A 19017-nucleotide genomic window follows, 5' to 3' on the forward strand; every position below is an offset into this window, starting at 1 on the left:
TAACGCTGATTTTGGAGACGAAGTTCTACGATTTGCAAATTTTGTTCGGGTGCAACAAGTTTTGTAGATGGATTTACCGAAGTATACTGAACAGAAATGTCAAAACATAAGTTCACTTCGACAGCTGATTTGAGAGCTATCCCAACCAGACAGTAAACGCAAACACCCTTTATAGACTGATTTGCGATAAGGTACATTTACTTATCTATGGCACGTGTGCGTAATTGATAATTATTTAATTTCTTATCAAACGAAACTTTTATTTATAACGCTTTTTCATTATTAGATACTGTTTAATGCAGCCCCACACATGTATGTATGTATGTATGTATTTTAGTAAGTAAGTATGCGCTTTCTAATAGAGACGAGCCGCTGTTGAAGGTGCGCGACAGCCGTGATATTTCTGGCGACTTCTGTCAAGGTTATTGCGTATGATTCGTTAGTCACTGATGCCAAATAATCGCGCCAAGTTACACGAAAAGCAAATGATAACACATTATTTTGCAAGATTTCATGTTATGGCTATCTCTCGCGGAGGTGGCATAACTTCGCCATCAGGATAGTGCGATTTAACTACGTTAGACCTTTTCTTGTGCAACTTTTTTTTTTATCTTTAAATATATACCAAGAAGCTGCAATCGAGCGACGGTTCTGAGTGATTGAAACCCAAACCATTGTACAAATTCAGTCGAATCTATGCCGCAGGTTCATTGAAACTGGGACGTCTCGGATCTGTGTCACCGTGCAACGCTGGAAGGAGTATTTAAACGATGCCATCTTGCATGCAGAATGGTATGCAACACGATTGAGATAATATAGAAGGTTGCTTAGTCGGCTTAGAATAGCCAACTCACTTAGACTATTAACAACCTTGCTCTACTCTTAGCTAAGGCTGAACAATTACAGAGCAAGTGTTCTACTGTTTCCTCCTTTTCCACGTCTCTACCACTTCTAGGAGAATATATTTCTAGCCTAGGGGAGTGCCTACCCAACAGCCAATGACCGGTGACACAAGCCACGACTTTCAAGATGTTCTCCCTTGAAAGGTTAAGCAATTCTCCTGACATTTTCTTATCTATATGCGGCCAAATTAGCCTGCTTGTAATACAAGAATTTTCTAATCTTCATGACCTATTGGCCTTCCGTAGAATACTATTTTTTATCCTAAATTTACAAGTTGCCATAGAAATTCCGATATTGCCTCTGCTTTTAAGCAGTGAAAGATTAGTACCCTTTCTGGCTAGCTCATCAGCACTGCAATTTACTTCAATATCTCTATGTACCGGAATCCATATAAGACTTGCCTTGAAGACGGTGCTAATATAATTTGGAGCTGCCAGATATACATCAGTAACTTTTGCTCTTAGTATAACAGCCCCCATTGATTTTGATGGCCGCCTTGGCTGTCCAAGAAGATATATATCGTAGTTTTTGTTACGGCGTGTGTGTTACGGTACACAGTTACCTTCGCCTGCTAGATGCTACAGTAGTCCGGAAGTCGGACAGATAATTCTAGTCCTAATGCTTTTCAAAAAACTCCATACCCTACTTTATTTTCTAACTTGGATGCATCCGTGTAAAAATTTATTTCCCCTTTTCTCTATGGTCTTTGAGTTTGCCACTCTCTTCTTGACGGGATGCAGGTCTTGAAGAGCCTGTCGAAGGTGGGTTTAAGGAAAGAGTAGTCGATTTCTTGATTTTAACTACTCATAGATGGTAGTAAAGAAGCGTGAAGCCACGTGTTTTCCTACCTTCCTACCAGATTCCGAACTGGTTCAGTTGATGAAACTCTAGATTTTGGTTCACATTTTGTTAGTTACAAAATTCTTTTTTCATTCTTTTCCTTTTTGAATTATCGTCTTTGTTTGTGTGTTTTTTTCCTTGTTCACTCCTCTCAGGAGCATAAGGCAAGATTCTTGTCTAGCGTTGGTTTCGTTAATCTATTTGCTTTCTGACAGGGTAGGTGATTAGCCTGCCGCTACTAGTACTAAATGGTGGGAATGCCCACCTATCGCTGCTTAGGAACAACGCCTTCTTACTGCTTGGAGCGCCATCTATGTTTCACATTTTTCTGCCAGACGGATCGCACGGATAGTTGAGGACTTCGCTAAATTTGGTGTGTTTGCGCTATTACCGCAGATGCCCGCTTCCTCTTGCTGGCGCCACTGATGCAATGTGTTTTAGCTTGTTTTATCAGCCACAATGCAAATAATGCGCGGACTATTGTGCGGGAGCAAGGATGGAAAGGATACGTTTTTGCGTTTGAGGAATGAGATTTTTTTTGTTTTTTAGAAGCGGGGGAAAGTGGTTAAATTTGGAAAAGTGCGAGGACCGTGCTTTACGTGGGATTCGAACACACAACCTGCGGGATGGCAGGCTAGTGTACTTACGTCTTTGTTTACAATAACCCAGTTTAACCCTTAATTTCTGTTTGCAAATCTTCTTTTGGTACTCCTTGTTTAGCTTTCTCAGACACCTCATCTAAAATTGCATCACATCAAAAATACGCTCTTTTTTTGTCCACTAAAATTTGCGTAACTTTGTACTCTATTATTCCTGGGTGTGCACTTTACATACATAAATATGTATGTCTAAGTAAACCTTAAAAAAAAAGAAAGAATTGAATTTAATAAAGCGAACGCTTTTTCTGTTTTCTCTATTCTGTTTTATTCTATTCAGACCCTCCCTTGGGGGGGACCCTCCTTATATACATACATACATAAATATGTTCATATAAAAAATTTGTCTGCTAAAAAATATTTTAGTTAATAAGTTCTGCGTTGTCTAAATACAAATATTTGCATATGCGTGTACATGCAAAAAACTATGTTTGCACGAAGCAATGTTTTTTCTTATCAGTTACGGTTGTTTAGATTAAAATGGCGTCTTGTAAAAATATAGTATGAAATTTGCTCTTAGCTGACTTACCAACAATAATTGGTTTACATCTTTTTTATGATTAGCTGAATTCTTTTGCAACCGAGCGAATTGCCTAAACTGCCAGCCAAGCGACATCATAGCGACATTGCAGGTAGGTATTGTAGTTTTCCTGTGAGGCAAGCTAATGAAGATGCTGATTCGCTTGCGCCGCGGCCTGCTCTTGCTTCGCGTCAAATTTGCGAGCGCTGGGCAAATACACAAACTTGTTAGGTCGTGAAATCATTTTAGTCACGTGTGGATCGGAGCTGTTCAAGGGATTTTTTGAGCTCTCGAATTTCGTGGGTGTCCTTACAGAACACCTTGCGCGAGGTATGCAGGTTGGGAGACTTGGCATTACTGTGAGTGCTTTTCTCGCCTGTTTTATGGATAATGAGGTTAATTAATCTTAGTACTTTCTCCTTAGTTGCCCTGCTCTTGTGGGTCTAAGATTTAGGATATTTGATCCTCATTTCTATGCCGCATCTGCTTACACTAGTACAGCCATCCTTGATATTAACAACCTGACGAATTTCATTAGCAGCATGAGGCGCACCAATAGAGCATCTCAAAATCTAGCTCTCTTCAACAATCAAATGAAATACTTGCTAAACAGAACTGGGCATTTTGCACTACCACTAAATTGCACTGCTAATTTTTTAGTGGTAGTTAAAATAATTGTTTCATTAGCACTAAATCTTCAGTGTTTCCGTGTTTTAACTATGCCCAACCCTGTTGCTAAATATGCTGTTTATAACGTTTCCATATCAATCGTGGCTAGACTTACCGAACAACAGATCGGTTCGACTTCGAACAAGCATAAAATACATACCATATGTACATGCATGCACACATACTAAAGGTATATCTATTATTTATGCACATACCCCTCCATGATATGAGAGATGACTGTAGTCATGCGTCTTTAACATATACTTTTTTCCCCAATGAGAAATGTTTGCTGAGGACTTAAGTAATAGATGAGTGAATGTTATTTGGATATACATACGTACATATGTATGTACTATATTTATGGGAGCTTGTAACTTATACGTGTGAGCAAAGAGTATGATAGTTGTCGCAAAAACTGTATACGACTGCGGTATGACCAACTCAAAAATATCGCAACCTGGCTTTAGTTCTCCGTTAGGTTTTAAACGTGGACCAATACTACAAGAATTTCGCTAGTCTTTGAAATAGTTGGAATAAGTGCAAGGTACATTTTGTACATTCGGCGCCGTTAGTAGGGCTGCATCGTATGATATACATACATAAATTTTTTTGCCGATGAGTGGTCACATCTTATCTTATCTGACTGAACATTTTCGTTAATTTCTTTGTTTTTCTTATAAGTTCGCATACAAAGAATGAAGTCATTCATTGACACGCACGTGTCAAGAATTTTCAAAGATAGTCGAGTTTGACAAACTTTGTTTAGATGAATTATACCAAAATAATGAAATAGTTGTGTGACATTTTTACCTGGCTGTGAACTGTGAATTTGTCCTAATATGAGTTTTTTTGTACAGAATTTTTATTTTGTATTTAAAAATGGTTAATAATGTTGTTTTTTAATCTTAAAAGGAAGACTATCTTGATTATTAATTTTGAAGATAAACTTTAAGTGAAAGTTGAGCGGCTCCGCATGTCACCTGCTTGCATCACTGCTCCAACCCGCCTTTGCATCCTACTAGTGCTGCAAGGCTTTCTGTTGTACAAGGTGGCGCAAAAGTAACCTTGCGATGTTTTTTGGCTCTAATTTAAAAAAAAAATGAAAAACTTTGATTCTTCTTGTGGATTATTTTTATTTGGTCTTTTAATATTTTTTACATCAAGTCCAGAATACGATGTCATGTAAATGGCCGCCGCCACAGTTGATTGCCATTTGGGCCTTTTTTATGGCATTTTCCATCACTTTGGCCAAAACTTCCGGCGATAGGTCCTCACATTCTTGACGGATATTGTCTTTAAGAGCTGCAAGAGTCTGAGGCTTGTTGACATAACCCGCGACTTCAAAAAGCCCCACAAAAAGAAGTCTGGAGCGGTCAAATCAGGCGATCTTGCTGGCCAGTGTAAATCGCCAAAACGGGAGATCAGGCGCCCGGGAAATGCATCCTTCAGCATATCGGTTGTGGCACGTGCAGTGTGTGCCGTTGCACCGTCCTGTTGGAACCACATGTTTTCCAATCCCAATTCATCAAGTTGCGGCAAAAAGAACTCGTTGATCATTGCTCTGTAGCGCTCACCATTCACAGTAACCGTTTGGACCGCGACGTCTTCGAAGAAAAAAGGTCCGATGACTCCTCCAGCGAAAACAGCACACCATACAGTGACTTTGAGCGGGTGTAATGGCTCTTCGTGGGTTACACGCGGATTTTCAGTGCCCCAGAAGCGTAAATTTTGCTTATTTACGTACCCGCCAAGATGGAAATGAGCCTCATAACTCATGATTATTTTTGATGAAAAATCATCTTCCTCTTGGTGGTGATAAAGGATGGCTTGAGCGTATGTTAGACGCGATTGGCGGTCAGCAGCTAACAGCTGATGCACCGTCTGGACTTTGTACGGAAACATCTTCAAATCTTGTACCAAAACTCCCTGTAAAGACCGTCGACTGATACCCATTTGCATGGCACGTCGTCTGGTCGATGTCGACGGCGCTTCCATGACATTCTCGGCTACAGCAGCAATATTCTCTGCAGAACGGCTACTCCGGGGTCTGCCACGCCTGGCAGCATCTTGTGTTGTGCCAGTCTCTTCGAGGCGAGCGGCTAAGCGTCGCAGTGTTTCACCAGTAGGCGTTGGACGGCGAGGAAATCTGCGACGAAATTCACGTTGTGCCAAAGTCACCGACCGATTATTGGTCAAATAAATAGTCAGCAATATTCCGCGTTCCTGAGCAGTGTAGCGTAACATTGTTTATTAACGTGTATTTCGCATGTGTTTACTACACAAATGTCAAAACAGAACTGACATTAGGGGCCAATCGCAAAATTTATAGCATTTTCTGATAGGAGGATTACTTTAGCGCCACCTGTTATAAGTAACTATGAGTTTCGCTTTCAGTTCTGAAGCCTATTTCAACTCGTAATTAAGGCATAAATGTTGCAGATTGACCTCATTTCCCTTATTCAAAACTGGTGACCTTCATGGGTGTGCCTTCGCGTCTTTTATTTCAGTTTCCCGATAAATGGATAAAAATCGGCGTATTAATGACTTTCAATTAGATAATGAAAATATGCACAAAAAACTTAGATTACCGTTTATATCTATTGTACTGTTTAATTTGTTTGCGTAAATGTGTAAACGCAAACCACCTCTGTGTTGAAAGAATCGAGGTTCGGTGCTAATAATGTCGTTGCGCGTATGTATGCATACACATACCTACATGCATATCTACATATATGCCGTGTGGGGGTTCGTCAAAGTAATTACGTCTTGTTCGAGTGCTCTATTGCGAAATGCTACAATGTACCGAAGTCTAGTTCGGTACCAAGTATCTGTAATCAGCTCGGTGTTCTCTATAACGAATTTCCAAGGTTATTTCTGTTGCCCATACAATACATACATACATACACTCGTACACGAAATATTTGCTCAAAAGCATGAAACAACGTGTGCATTCCAACTGGAATAGGGGAATATTGCTACCCTCGTGCAGACTACACCAACACTGCAACATGCACCAAAAACAAACAAAAGAGAGAGAGAAAAAAAAAATAACAAAGAGAAAACAATCGATGCACCTTATCTCTACTAGCAATGTGTCATTAACAAGTCTCACTTATATGGACATTTGTATGTGTGTTGATATATTTTTATGATCACGTGATCAATTACTGTGGAAGTGAACAAGAGCTGAAAAAGCATTGGAATTTTCGAAACATGACGTAAAGTGGTCAAAAACCAAATAGTGGAGATGTGCCCGAGTAAAATTTCTACTCTGTATTTGCCGTATGCCAAGTGAGAGTCACAGGCATTCAGACAAACACTCCACAGAGAGCGGTTGGAAAGAGGCGAGTTGGTCAGATGATGACTGAATTTGATATGAATTTTAGCAGGAATATATAAAAAGGGTACCATAAGTACTCTTCAAGGAAATGCTCTAGCATCGAACTGGTGCGCTTCTAGTGAATTCAGGACCATGAATAACGTGGATATACTATGAAGTGTAAATCGTTTGCTTTTGGATTCTGTTTTCGATAATTCGGAATTAGTACTAAATTCGACAGATGAGATCTGGACGTAAGGTGTGAGAAGACTATCGCATATCTTCACTTGCGTTTTTTTCGTGATTGGCACGAACACTACTGAAGCGATCTTAGCCGAGTTTAACAAAGCGCGGCAGTCGTTTCTTTCTTGTGCTAACCGGCGTTAGTTGGACATAGCAAGTGAAGTTAAGTCCTTCTCCACCTGAACTTTCCAACGCAGAGGAGGCCTTCCTCTTCCTATGCTACCACCAGCTGGTACCGCATCGAATACTTTCAGAGCCGGATCGTTTGTATCCATTCGGACGACATGACCTATCCACCGGTGAATGTTTATTCGCTATACTATGTCTATGTCGTCGTAAAGCTCATACAACTCAGTGTTTCAGCGCCTGCGATATGTCTATGTCGTCGTAAAGCTCATACAACTCAGTGTTTCAACGCCTGCGATATTCGCCGTTGCCGACGTGCAAAGGTCCAAAAATCATCCGCAGAATCTTTCTCTCAAACTCTCCAAGCGTCGCTTCACTGGATGTTGTCATCGTCCATGCATCTGCGAAATACGTTAGGACGTACATGATGAGAGCATTTTAGACCCTGTATAGTGTTAGTTTTGTTCGACGAGGAAGGCCTTTACTACTCAATTGCCTACTTAGTCAAAAGTAGCGCTTGTTGGAAAGCGAGATTCTCCGCTGTATTTCAAGGCTGACATTGTTATCGGTGTTAATGCTGGTTCCTAGATAAACGAAGTCTCTTACTACTTCAAAATTATAACTGTCAACAGTGACATGCCAGTGCGCCGACTGTTAGAAGGTACTGCGTTTTGTACTCGTTCACCACCAAACCCATCGGTTTTGCTTTTTTATCCAGTTTGGGTAAGGCAGAACTAACAGTGTGGTTGTTAAGGCCGATGATATCAATATCACCAGAAATTGTACGCTCTTATAATATTATATATGGGGTCTGAGTGATGAAGACCTGCTGTTCGCACAATCCAGCATCATGTTGAAGAAATCACACGACTGTCATCCTTTTTGAAACCACCTATGGTACCAAATGGCTTGGAGAATACCTTCTGACGGAGCTGTTGGTATTACTCATTTTGCTCAGCCGTATTAGTTTTGCGGGGATACCAAACTCAGACATCGCGACATATAGACAACTTATTTTTATGCTGTGGAAAGCGATTTTAAATCGACGAAGAGATGATGTGGGTAGATTCTCCTTTAATGGATATTTTCCAAGACTTAACGTATTGTGAATATCTGGTCATTGTGGATTTTCCAAGTCTAAAGTCACATTTATAAGGTTCCGTCAGTTGGTTTATGGTGGGCTTCAGCTTTTCACACAATACACTCGCTAGAACCTTATTCGAGATATTTAGAAGACTAACTCGGGGTAATTAGCACAGATTGCAGTATCACCTTTCTTATGCAGGATCGCCCTTCTTATGCAGGATCATCTTTCTTCTTAAATTCCAATCGGTAGGCATGCTTTCATCCAACCATATTTTGTATAAAAGCTGATGCATGCACCTTACTAGCTCCTCGCCGCCATGTTTGAATAGCTAAGTCGGCAGTCCGTCGGCTCTCGCGGATTTGTTGTTCTTTCGCCGCGTTATACCTATTTACACCTCGTCTACGATTGGGCGGTCGGGGTCTTTACTTTTCTATGACATCCGTTGCTGTCACCATTCAGCTAGTGCGAGAAGTGTTCGCTCCATAGCTTACGAATGTTCTGGATTTCAGCCATCAGATCGCCGCCTTTGTTCTTACAAGAAAGCGGTCCTTGAAACTTTATGTACGCCGCCGAACTTTCGCTTTGCGTTTACTTTTCGGCTATTGGAGTCTGAATACTGGTGAACCAGAAATTTGTTTAACTGCTTCAGAATTTTCCTGCAGGGTATATTCCATTTATGCCCGTCCGTTTTCGCTCAGTGTCTTTTTATTTTCCTTCTTGATGCTCAGGATCGAGTATCCTAATAATATGATCATTATATGTAGAAATATGCCAGTGTGTGCGTTCACTGTTGCATAAAACCAAAGGCAATGGGGGTTAATTTCTTTTTTCTTTTCATGTGTACAGAAATGTGTGTAAAGGAGTGTAGCTTGCGTAACGGTACAATGCTTTTTTGTATATGCTTGAGGTCTTCACTGCTTGCACGTGCACTTGTGGGGTTCTTTTTATTAACTATGTATGTGTGTATATGAACGAGTTGCGTTGCTTTTCCCCACACGATCACTTGTTACGTAGGCAGTGTAGTGGTAGGTTGACTTTTATCTTCCTGCGAAAATTTAGAGGGTATCGATTTCTTAATTGTTTGGTATGTGAGAGAGCAGTAAAGAGGGGAAAGTAACACTTATGTGTACATACATACATATGTATGTGGGAATATGGCATGAATAATGTAGAATACCAGCTTTTAGCTCCTCAATGCAGGTGTGTGTGAGTAAAAATTTATATTTATGTGAATGGGGATGACCTTTTTGTGGTGTAACGGAAAAAATCATTGCATTTTACCCCTGTCAGGTTAATAATATGCATATGTATACATATATACATGCATATGTATGTACATATATAATTGGCATTTATTAGGTGCTTAGCGAATATTCTCTCCCAGTTTAAGCCGTCGTATCCCGTTGTATGCCATCTTATATCTGAAGTTCGTTGTGATGAGAAACTTTTTCATATCAGAAATGCACTCGAAGATTTTGAAATAGAAGCAACTTTTTTGTATCATTTGGTGTTTCATATTTACATTCAGAACATTGAACCCGGGTCAACAGTAGTCGGGTAATCAAGCACCAACCCACTAGGCAATGCGGTCACAAAAAAGTTAGCACTATATTGTTTGAAACAAAGTAGTTCACACATACATAGATATCTTGGTAAGTAGTGTTATCTCGGTACGAGCGCGTTAGCTATAGAAATTCGTTTACTGGAGAGGGTGTAACAGACTGCTTGTTGTGGCATCACCGGAGCATGTAGAATTTGTCCCATTGCTGCCCTGAATGTCGTTTTGTACTTACTTCCTAATGTCTTTACGTCATTTCCATCGCTGCTCAAAGTGCAATAAGGTTAAAGGTGGTTGATCTCTAGCGACAATCTCTCAAGAGACATGATAGCATTTTTAGGCGGTTAACACCGCATTTATCTGAACTTCGTGCAGATCTCTCTCACCGCAAACTGGACTTCGAGGGTTGTACCAGGGTAATTTGTTCAAGTAGGCAGGATTGGAACGAGAGAAGAATCTGTACTGATGCTGGTACCTCTGCCTTCACTGACGGCTCCAAGATGGGGCGTGCAGGGACTTTCCCTAAATTGGCCAATTTATCTATCTCCTTTAAACTGCCGAATACTGCTAGTGTTTTTCAGGGTAAAAAAGGGTACCATAGGTACTCTTCAATCGAACTGCTTCTAGTGAATTTAGGACCATGAATTACGATGATATCCTATGAAGTGTAAATCGTTTTCTTTTGGCTTCTGTTTTCGATAATTCGGAATTAGTACTAAATGCGACAGATGAGATGTGGTCGTAAGGTGTGAGAAGACTGTCGCATATCTTCACTTGCGTTTTTTTTTTCTTGATTGGCCCGAAAACCTCTGACATACTTCCCGTGTTTTTTAGGCAGAAGTCTTTGCGATCCTTCAGGCATGCAAAATGCTTAGGGAGCGTGGGGCGTGAGAGATATTAACTTTTTTTCTGACACTCAAGCCGCGAACAAGGCTCTGGCGATTCCATGGAGCAAATGCAAACTTGTCAACAGCTGGAAAGAAGAGATCAAATTTCTTGGGGGAATAGGTCTCAGAGACCTTATACCCCGGTTCTCGGCATCCCCAGATCAAATATCTTGGATGAATTGGTTTCAGAGATCTTCTACCCCGGACCTCGGCATCGCCTTAGCTGTTGTTAAAGCGAAATTGCACAACTTATTTCTTAGGAAAGTACAGAAAAGATGAGCTTCATTTCTTCGTGTGGTATTTTGAAAACCCTTTAGCCTCAGTACAATAGACGCAGAACTCAGAAAGTCCTGAAGACTTCACGTCACTCAATTTCCAAACTCGTAGCTGCATTTACCACTCGTTGGATGATCGGCACACGCGCGGAAAAGCTAGGTTTACCATTTACCTCTTTTGCAGAAGCTGTGGGGACCATTCAGAGAAGGAGACTGTTGAGCACTTTCACTGTAAATGTCCAGCTGTGGCAGCTAGACGTTAAATGTCACTGGGTGCTCCTTTTTTTGACAGCCTGAGACAGTGCAGTAAACCTAAATTCCATCAATCTTCTCCAATACATCAACAGCTGTGGCTGGCTGGTACTATGTATATACGTATTGAAGAAAAGATGGATTTTTTAAAATTTTTACATGCGTACTATGTTTAAAAAAATTGTTTTGATACTCGTACATACTTTTTCAAAGAATGTCTATTTAGATTATAATATATTTATTCTTTTATATGTGGAATATTTCTGACACATTTTACGCTCTATGACAGCGATTGCATTTGCACATTTTTCACACCTCAGTACAATTCATTGGCACCGCCCACAACCCCACTTTGAGCATTTGTAATTTTCGCACGCCCCATTAAAGCCAAGTGGTCACATTCAATAAATTAATACACCAACAGTGTACGCTAAGTGTACACGTACAAATGCTGCTAAAAATATATTAATATTAAATATGCATATTATATAAAAAATTAAAAAATTCAGCAAGAATAATTTGTATCTGTTCGCAAACACAATTTGAAATTCGTTAATATGAGCGATCAAGCACTAGCGCGAATGCTGCCAAATCATGCCAGCTTCAAAATCGTCTGACCACAAACCCACGCCAGTGTTGACAGTCTTGCAAATTTCGTAATATCACTCAATATAAATATGCATGCACGAGGGGTGCCTTATAAGTTCGTAACTTTAAATGCTTATTGAAATGAAAGTTCGATTTCGTGTTTTGTATTTATTTTTTTCAAATTGACCTACAACATTACAGCGTATTTTGCAATGCTGTTATTCATATTTTTTTAAATGCCTGTGAAACATCAAATTATAGCAAAAGTGTTTTTCTAACAGCGGCCGACCCTCGGGCAGAAATGTTAAACTTCTAAGCGAATTTCTGTCGTAAAACCCCCATCTGCAATTCGGAATTGGTTCAAAACTGCTGGCCTCTCCATTTGGAGGATTAACATCAAGCGCAAACCATACTTTGGAGCAGAAGCGTGGTCAAACACCTAATAAAAGGTGTACAACTATACAAGGCGGGGCAAAATCAGCTATTGAGCTAACATAAAAAGTGGTCAAAGGTGGTAACACAAAATTGGCAATTAATTCTTTGTTTACAGGCCATTTGTAGTTTAGTGTTTCAGTGTGCTTTTTTAGAATGGAAAGAACCGAATATCGTTCAGTGGTATTTTTTTAAACTTTGAGAGGTTTATCAGTAACAGAGATTAAAAGTGGGCGTAAACGCTTTGAAGATGAACCACGCAATTGACTTCAAAGAGTGTTAGATTACGATTTCTGGCTATGACGTAGCATACCGACTTCTCTAAGATCTTTAATCGGGTTTCGCATATAATACTAATAAAAAAATTAGCTTGCATTGGCTTCCACTCAGCCTTCTTAAGTTGGATCTCATCTAACTTGCAGAATCGCAATTGTTTGGTCGTCGTCGACAACGTTAGGTCTCTTCCTTTTGTTGCTTGCTCTGAGGTTCCCCAAGGTAGTATTCTGGGCCCGCTTCTTTTTGTTCTGTTTATCAACGTTATTTCCTGTTGCTTTTCGTCAGCAAGATTCCTGCTTTATGCAGACGACGTTAAGATTTATTCGACGATTACTAGCTCCCTCTTCTCTGAATTGATGCAAATTGATTTAGATAGTTTCAGCAACTGGTGGATCAATAATCGTCTATCGCTCAACATAAATAAGAGCTTCCAAATTATCGAAGCGTGCCACTGTTATTGAGTCCTCTTATCACATATCGAGAACACCCCGGTCACGTGTAAATGAAATTAAAGACTTGGGTGTAATATTTGATTCGAAGCTAACTTTTAGTAGTCATATAAATTTAATTATTGCCAAATCTTACGCCATGCTTGCTTTTATTAGGCGTCATAGCTCCAATTTCTCCGACCCTTATACGCTGAAACTTTTGTATACGGCGTTTGTCCATTCCAAACTGGAGTATGGATCTTTCATTTGGCCTCACACTTTTCGCTTTTCTTATTCCTACATATGAAGCGCGATGCTTATTGGTCAACTTAAAATCATTCCAAAGCAGGAGAATAATCCCATCTTTATCTTTCATTTTCGATTTAATCCGTGGGGCTGTTGACTGTCCGATGCTTCTTGAGAGGATTTTCTTTAATATTCCGTCCAGAGCTCTGCGTAGGTCGGAGCTCTTCTATGTTGGTCTTTCAAAGTCCCTTTATGCTCAGAATGCTTCTATTTCTACAATAGAATAATAAAATCTCTAAATTTCTTGAGATACATTTTTCTTTTTCAAAAGATCACCTATTAAAATCTTTGAATATTTATTATAAATAATATATATTAGTTTAATTGCACTTTTTTTTATTGCCTATTAACCATTGGTTCAACAAATAAATAAATTGGTTTAATAAGCGGCTGCCGTAGCCGAATGGGTTGGTGCGTGACTTTGGAATTTACAGAGAACGTAGGTTCGAATCTCGGTGAAACACCAAAACTAAGAAAAACATTTTTCTAATAGCGGTCGCCCCTCGGCAGGCAATTGCAAACCTGCGAGTGTATTTCTGCCATGAAAAAGCTCCTTATAAAAAATATCTCGCTCCGAGTCGGCTTGAAACTGTAGGTCCCTCCATTTGTGGAACAACATCAAGACGCATGCCATAAATAGGAGGAGAAGCTCGGCCAAACACCCAAAAGCGGGATAGCGGTTAATGGATGTTCCACTTTCTGAAAGTGTATGACATTGTTTAGGGCCACATTTGTAAGCAATCCAACAAAAGGCTTCTTGAAAAGTAGTTTGCAGGGTCTTCGGAAAGTCATTACAAGATTGGTATTGGATTGTTGGAGGATTATTGGAATAAGTGTAATGAAATTGAGTGACCATCACATAGACCTATTGGTCCTTAGTGGATTGAATTAGATTATATTGAATAAAAAAAACTAGGATTAAAAAAGTCAGATTATATTGAATAAAAACTAAATTCTTACTTTTCAAATAATCTGTAATAAAGCCACTAGCCGATGATGGCTGATCAATTCGTATTTTGTTTTAAAGCCTGACTTTCAATGATGAACAAGGTGTAAAAGCATGCATTGCGGTGGAAAAAGAGCATATCGCGCGACAACTTGACTTATCTCTTCTGCACGCTTACCTCATATTCTTTAAGTCAATGAATTAACATAATAATGACTTTTCCTTGTACTTAGTACTAAATATTAGGAGGTAATCAATAAATAATATTAACTGGCTATCTTAAAAATTGGTCACCATGAGGTAGATTTTTTAACTTTCTTTAATTTCTCTGGCAGCCTTTCTCTAGGTTTTATTCATTGCTTTGCAACGGGTTTGAGCTCTGAATCATCCATACTGGATTACAGCCACTATCCACCTAAAGAGGAATGTGTGCAAATAATCCTTAAACCATTCCAAAAACGCTTTACGATTCATCCACCCATTCATTTATAACTAAATAATCAGTCACGGTCTGACACATGAAATTTTTTTTTTTATTTTTTTTTATTTTATTAAATTTATATAACAAAACTAGTTTTATTACATAAATATCAAAACGCAGCACTGGCTACGAGGCCTTCAGCCGCCACTTTAATTAAAGTTACATATGAGTAAAAACTATTTGCTAAGTGTTAGTGCAAGTGTTAGTATCTTAAATATATTTTAACAAGTCATTGTTTTTCAAGAAGTTATATATTGCCATTATATTTTCATCCGAGGGTGTTTTAAGCAGTTTTATAATATCAACGTTGTCATAGCTGACTGATGAATTGTGCAGGATCGGGCAGAGAGTAAGTAAATGTTTGATAGTGACGGTGTGGTTACAAAAAGGACATTTGGAAGCACTATCACCTGACAGTAAGTGGGCATGTGTTATGATAGTGTGTCCAATTCTTAATCTGGTAAAAGCCCTCATGGCACTTGTGGGTAAAGATGATGTATAAGTAATTCGCTTTTTGTCTTCATTAATTTCTGTGTAATGGTGTTTGTATGTCTTCCAATCGCTTGCATCTTCTTGGTACCTTATATGTTTGACTAGGTTAAGTATGTCGGATTTGGTTAGAATGTCGTAGACTAAAGTAGGTGTCCTTATAACATTTTTTGCAGCAGCGTCTGCATAGTCGTTTCCTTTTATTCCAGCGTGACCCGGAATCCAAGTAAGCTTAATTTTTCGAGGAGCACCGATGACCATGTCTCTAATTGATTCAATTATTGGATTGTGGTTGGACGGAGACGTTATTGCTGACATACATGATTTACTATCCGTGCATATTAGAAATTTTCCTTTAGTTTTCCTAGCGTAGTGGATTGCATTTAGAATTGCAGACGCTTCAGCGGTAAAGATAGAACACATTGTAGGAAGAAGCCAGTTACAGATTAATTCGCCAGTGTCAGTAACAACTGCAAACGAGGTAGATTCTGCAGACTTGGAGCCGTCCGTGAACAGTAACTTCCAGCCATTACTTAGGTATTTGGATTTTAGTTCAGTAAAGGTTTGTTGAAAAACTTCGTTTGGTGTGTTTTGTTTAGATAACATCAACAGTTTGTTGGGAGGAAGTATGTCATTGATCTTCCAAGGTGGATGGCTTTTTCTAGTCTTCAACTTTATGTTGGATAAAATATTGATTTTTGAAGCAAAATCTAAGCACCTCATAATAGCTGAATTTATTCTAGGTATTTTTGTTTTGCGTATGGCACGTGTGAAAGTTTTGTGAAGTAGTGGATTAGTGTTGTCTACCGCTTTCGCAAAAAGTTGGCGCGTGAGATCAATAATTCTATTTGGAATGCTGGGTAGTCCTGATTCAGCAAGAATGGTGTTGGTAGGTGAGGTTGGAAATGCCCTGAGACTCCGTCGTATTGCGCAATGGTATGGTGCATTCAACATTTTGATATTAGATTTTGAGCAGTTTCCATATATAGGGAGCCCGTAATCAATTTTCGAAAGAAGCAAAGCTCTGACAACATTGATGAGTGTATTCGGATGAATATGTGATTCTTCTTCTTCTTAATTGGCGCGATAACCGCTTACGCGATTTTGGCCGAGCTTAACAAAGCGCGCCAGTCGTTCCTTTCTCGTGCTAACCGGCGCCAGTTGGACACACCAAGTGAAGCCAAGTCCTTCTCCACCTGATCTTTCCAACGCAGAGGAGGCCTTCCTCTTCCTCTGCTACCACCAGCTGGTACCGCATCGAATACTTTCAAAGCCGGAGCGTTTGTATCCATTCGGACGACATGACCCAGCCAACGAAGCCGCTGGATCTTTATTCGCTGCGCTATGTCTATGTCGCCGTAAAGCTCATACAGCTCATCGTTCCATCGCCTGCGATTTCCGCCGTTGCCAACGTGCAAAGGTCCAAAAATCTTACGCAGAATCTTTCTCTCGAACACTCCAAGCGTCGCTTCATCGGATGTTGTCATCGTCCACGCTTCTGCGCCATACGTTAGGACGGGCATGATGAGAGTCTTGTAGAGTGTTAGTTTTGTTCGTCGAGAGAGGACTTTACTGCTCAGTTGCCTACTTAGTCCAAAGTAGCACTTGTTGGCAAGAGAGATTCTACGTTGGATTTCAAGGCTGACATTGTTATCGGTGTTAATGCTGGTTCCTAAATAAACGAAGTCTTTTACAACCTCGAAATTATAACTGTCTACAGTGACGTGAGTGCCGATACGCGAGTGCGCCGACTGTTTGTTTGAAGACAGGAGGTACTTCGTTTTGTCCTCGTTCACCACCAAACCCATTCGCTTTGCCTCTTTATCCAGTTTGGAGAAGGCAGAACTAACAGCGCGGTTGTTAAGGCCGATGATATCAATATCATCGGCATACGCCAACAATTGTACGCTCTTATAAAATATTGTGCCTGAGCGATTAAGTTCTGCGGCTCGTACGATGCTCTCCAACATCAGGTTAAAGAAGTCACACGACAGCGAGTCACCCTGTCTGAAACCTCGTTTGGTATCAAACGGCTCGGAGAGGTCCTTCCCAATTCTGACGGCGCTGCTGGTGTTGAGCAACGTCATCTTACATAGCCGTATTAGTTTTGCGGGGATACCAAATTCAGACATAGCGGCATACAGGTAACTCCTTTCCGTACTGTCGAATGCAGCTTTGAAGTCGACGAAAAGATGGTGTGTGTCGATTCTCCTTTCATGGGTCTTTTCCAAGATTTGGCGTATTGTGAATATTTGGTCGATGGTAGACTTTCCAGGTCTGAAGCCACACTGATAAGGTCCAATCAGTTGGTTGACGGTGGGCTTCAGCCTTTCACACAATACGCTCGCTAGAACCTTATAGGCGATATTTAGAAGACTAATCCCGCGGTAATTGGCACAAATTGCAGGATCGCCCTTCTTATGGATTGGGCAGAGCACACTTAAATTCCAATCGGCAGGCATGCTTTCATCCGACCATATTTTGCATAGGAGCTGATGCATGCACCTTACCAGCTCCTCGCCGCCATATTTGAATAGCTGAATATGTGATTGCTTAGATGAAATATATTTTACAATGCTTAGCCTAGTCATTAAAGAACTTCTAATGTATTTACAATGTGAGTTGAAGTTGTACTTAGAGTCAAAGATTAAACCTAGTATTTTTAACTGTGTTTCACATTTGATGTTAGTGTTGTTATGTGTTAGAGTTATCCCAGTGCATTTGTGTTTCCTACAAATATGAAGCACATGGGTTTTTTCTAAAGAAAGTGAGGCACCAGACTCCAGCGACCATGTATCAATATCGGCAAGAATATTTGAAAATAGAGATTGAACTAAAGGAACGTCGGAAACTTTCGAGTACATTAAAACATCATCTGCATAGATCTGGTGCTCAATTCCTTTATATTTTTCTATTATTCGACTGATATCATCAAAGGCGATAATAAACAAAAGTGCGGAGAGAGGTGAGCCTTGCGGCGTACCATTATATAGTGGAAGTGTTGGTGAAAGAAAGCCGTTTACATTAACTTTGAGTTTGCGATTTGTGAGAAAGTTTGTGACGAAACGTAGCACTTTTGGACCTATTTTCCATTTCATAAGCTGCCGTACTATAATATGAGCTCCTATTCTGTCGAAAGCTCTGTGAAAATCAAGGGATAGTACGGATATGTGATTTTTGCTCGATAGAGCGTTGCATATAAAATCATCGAGATTAATTAAAGCGTCTGATGTACTTTGTCCTTTTTTATAGGCAACTTGGTTCGATGATATATATTTGTTTCTCTGAGCGTACCACATTAGACGATTGGCATTAATCTTTTCCAATATTTTGCCCATACATGGAAGTAGAGAAATCGGTCTATAGTTAGCAACTTCATCGGATGACTTGTTTGGTTTAAGAAGAGGTATGACACAAGAAGTTTTCCAAAATTGGGGGTAGACACCTGTATCGAATATTTTGTTATACAGATTAATCAATCGGAGCTTGAGACTTTTGGGCATATTTCTGATCATTGGGTAAGAAATTTTGTCTAAACCCGGTGATTTTCCTTTAACAGTGGACGCAACAAACTCGAGTTCAGTGTATGATATACATGATTCTATTTGTTTAGCAGAAGAAGTAAGATAATGAGAAGGATGGTCGTGGTTTGACAAGATTTGGGTTTTAGCAGTTTGAAATTGTAAACTAAAGGAATCATCTGAACTGGTTACAGAGAAGTATCTTGCGAATAACT

The 19017-nt window shown here is 39.8% G+C and overlaps 1 protein-coding gene across 1 annotated transcript in view; it reads left to right on the forward strand.

Moving 5' to 3' along the window:
• Positions 1 to 19017, forward strand: part of LOC128855444 (putative uncharacterized protein DDB_G0283051) — a 168095-nt gene that overhangs the window by 12062 nt on the left and 137016 nt on the right. The gene's annotated exons all lie outside the window — the stretch shown is intronic.

The sequence above is a fragment of the Anastrepha ludens genome, chromosome 2 (assembly GCF_028408465.1).
Source record: "Anastrepha ludens isolate Willacy chromosome 2, idAnaLude1.1, whole genome shotgun sequence".
NCBI classification, from domain to species: Eukaryota; Metazoa; Arthropoda; class Insecta; order Diptera; family Tephritidae; genus Anastrepha; species Anastrepha ludens.